This window comes from Eutrema salsugineum, unplaced genomic scaffold (genome assembly GCF_000478725.1).
Source record: "Eutrema salsugineum unplaced genomic scaffold, Eutsalg1_0 scaffold_1, whole genome shotgun sequence".
Taxonomy (NCBI): domain Eukaryota; kingdom Viridiplantae; phylum Streptophyta; class Magnoliopsida; order Brassicales; family Brassicaceae; genus Eutrema; species Eutrema salsugineum.
In genome coordinates, this window is record NW_006256909.1 from 18,297,359 (window position 1) to 18,300,589 (window position 3,231).

General features: G+C 35.9%; 1 long non-coding RNA gene across 8 annotated transcripts; it reads right to left on the minus strand.

The window, feature by feature from the left end:
• Positions 1-420: 420 nt before the first annotated feature.
• On the minus strand, positions 421-2,646 carry LOC112081847. Of its 8 annotated transcripts, none has more exons than XR_002896753.1 (7): positions 2,411-2,646; positions 2,165-2,300; positions 1,941-2,020; positions 1,785-1,841; positions 1,532-1,625; positions 1,328-1,377; positions 421-870 (listed from the first exon to the last, which is right to left on the minus strand). It is a non-coding gene; the product is annotated as an uncharacterized LOC112081847 (long non-coding RNA). The 8 variants fall into 8 exon arrangements; XR_002896754.1 differs by having other exon boundaries at positions 421-625; positions 803-870; positions 1,328-1,625; XR_002896750.1 differs by having other exon boundaries at positions 421-1,377.
• Positions 2,647-3,231: the final 585 nt, after the last annotated feature.

Consider the following 3,231-nt stretch of genomic DNA (forward strand, 5'->3'; position numbering starts at 1 on the left):
AGATAGAGATGAGTGAAGAGATAGAAAAGATCACAAACAAGACAGAAGAGCTTGATGCTACTTTAGACAAAGTTGTCTATACTTTGGATGAAGCACTATAAGAAAAATGAGTACTGATAGGACACAAAAACAGTGATTATAGGGGTATAATAGCGTTTTCCAAAACGCTAGGTCAACAGCAGTTATAATAGACCTCCCTTATACAATAACAGTTTCACATATGCTATTATATATTTATCTATCATAGCACTAATGGAATGTTTTAATATTCTTTCTTGGAGCACATGTTTGGGGTTATTTTATATTGTGTTGTAGCACTTTTTACGTGCTACATCATAAAATGATAATTTGCTATATTATTCTATATATATATATATATATATTTGAAATCCAATTAATAATGTTTACAAAACCGATTACTTAAAAGCATGTTTCTTTCCATAAATCATCAAAAGATACATAATTGTAATTTTACAAAGCAGTTCATCTTTCAACGTACAAGGTATCAAATGACATCATAACTACTGTAATTTCTCTAAGGACACAAACCAGAGCTTAAAATAACTTCTTCTTTCTACCATCAGCTTCAGTCGTATGGGTTCTTATCTTCTGAGCAACCATCCTTCTTTTCTTCCAAAAAAATTTGAGAAAATGAATAAACTCTAAGGAACAGAGAGAAAGAATTAGAACAAAAACCAAAAGCTAAAGAGATTAAGGAGAAGAAGAAACGTCAACTCTTCATACTCTCAAAAGCATCTTCACCAGAAGACATAAGATCAAGGATGAAGAATCAAAGCATTACCACTTGTTGTAGATAATGATGTAGTGGTCTTGAGGAGTCGGTTGGTCTCAGTAGACCCTGCAAGTATACTAGTTTACGAGCAAAAACCAAAAACTGAATCATCACCCACTCAATTCAAAAAAAAAAAACAAACAAACAAGTCCAAGATACAACACCTGCCATTTGAAATTATGACAAAGAACACATAGATTCAGAAATGAGTTAGCTTTCTCTAAACCCAAATAAGCAAATCTCAACAACGAACTACTAACCAGATTCCACCATCTCCAAAATAAGCATATCTGGCTACTAAAATTATATCAATATACATTCAAAACTTGTTTGATTCCATAGATCATCAAAAGATAGATAACTGTAATTTTACATAAATAGTTCAACTACATGAAAGTTTATACAAAAATCAAAATCACAAGATGGAACATTCAGTGTCGTTTTATTGTGAGGTCAAACACTAATATCAAGATATTGCTCAAAAACTAGTACCAACTAGTAAGTAGAACAAAGATCTGGGACTGGAAGATTTACCAAGATATTGCTCAAAGAACATATAAAACACTGAATATGGATATCTCCATCTGAAAGAGAATAAATCACAAGTTAGTCATTAAGTTCACGGAGGGTCGATATCGAATCCAATAACACAACTGTTTTGAAGCAATAGAGAGATTAAACCATTAAAAAAGAATAGATGTATTGATAAGAGAAGAGTAAAGATGATGATATACTCACGGTGCATCTAGAAGAGCAGCAGCAGCAATTAAAGTACCACATCCACAACCAAAATCCACAACAGCCTTATCAGCTATGTCTTCATATGAATTCGCTGCCAAGTCAGATAACAAATCAGACTACAGAAATCTGACATCACACTGATATTACCATCCTGTTGTGAATTTCTCAGTATGCTTTTAAGCTAAGAGAAATCCACTTTTGAGCTAAGACAAAAGAAGTACACTTTTGAGCTAAGAGAAAAGGATTTTACAGTGAAAAGCATGCGAGAAGCAATGCGCAGACCAGTTGGGTATTGCTCCAATTCCACCTGCGACACAAAAATAAAAAGATTTTGTTTGACGAAATAAGCAACTAATTTTCCAAGAATAAAACAAGCTTAACATTCAAAGACATAAAATTTTCATACTTTAGAATTGGAGAACTGTTCAAAATCATGCAACAAACTTCTAATTGCTTCAGCTTCATCTTCTCCAGGGCTTCTGAATTCTGACGTGAATTAGAAAAATTGAGAAGAACTAATGATGCTCTGTTCTCAATTTAAGCTTGTACTTTCATCGAACACATTGTGTGCGCATATTACAGCATATAAAAATCCGCAAAAAGGTGAGGGAGCATTCAAGAGTCAATTACCTTGAGAATGATAGGGTCTTGATCTCTGCCGCCTAATCCTTTGGTGGAACTTAAAATTCTTACGCTTGAAGATATTTCTATCAACAATAGCTAGTGATAATGTTGTTTTGCTTGCTGGTTCTCCTCCTCATTGTCACTGTGTTAAGAACGACGAGAGAAGATTAACAAAACAAAATCTTAGCAGCAAACACAAACGTTTTGAAGAACTTGACAGAGAAAAAAACCCATACTACCCATCCTTCGTACTTTTCACTGTCGCGGATTTTCTTGCCTTTGAGGATCTATAACAAAAGGCCATATTCTCATAGCTTCGTCGCCCGGGACTGGTTCTCTGATAAAGCACAGATCCGCTTATGGACAGCGAAGTAAGGATCTTCACTTAAGGAACCACAGTCAAAGGGAAATATGGACAGTGAGATTGTGGCCGGCTAGAAAGCTTCAAGGTGAATAGAGAATGCCCTAAGGGAAATATTTTTTTTTATGTTCTAAATTTTTTGTCCGCCTGGTTTTATGTCAGTCAACATACCCTATGGCACTAAGATTTTTTTTTTTTTTAGTTAAGTGTTTGCGGTCTAAGTGAATTTATGAAAGGCAAAGTGAATTTTAGCGTCTCTAGAGTTTTTTCGGCTTAGCATTTTTTGAATGCCATAATAGAGTAACCCAACCTCGGATACCACTTAGCATAGCAGTTACAGAAACTGCGCTTTAATAATGTGCTATCAATAGCCATTTTTCTTTTAGTGAAGTAGAAGAGAAAGTTGAAAAAACTTTCTAAAGATCATAAGGAGTGTGATCTGAACTCCGGAATCAATGATTTGGATACCTAAGACGTGTCTGACAACCACTGGAAGCAAGAGAACAACAATCGAGAAGAAGAGATTAAAGAAGCAAGCATGGAGAGCCAGAGGGAGCTGACCGCGGCTGCAAGCTCTTCACCCGCGGCCAGAACCACTCCCACCGCGGCTCTGAGCTCCTCACCTGCGGTGGATCACGACTTCTCAGACTGGGAGAACTTTCAACCTCTTTCTGAAGCCTGTTCATCAGAAAACCGACCTCATGTGACCAGA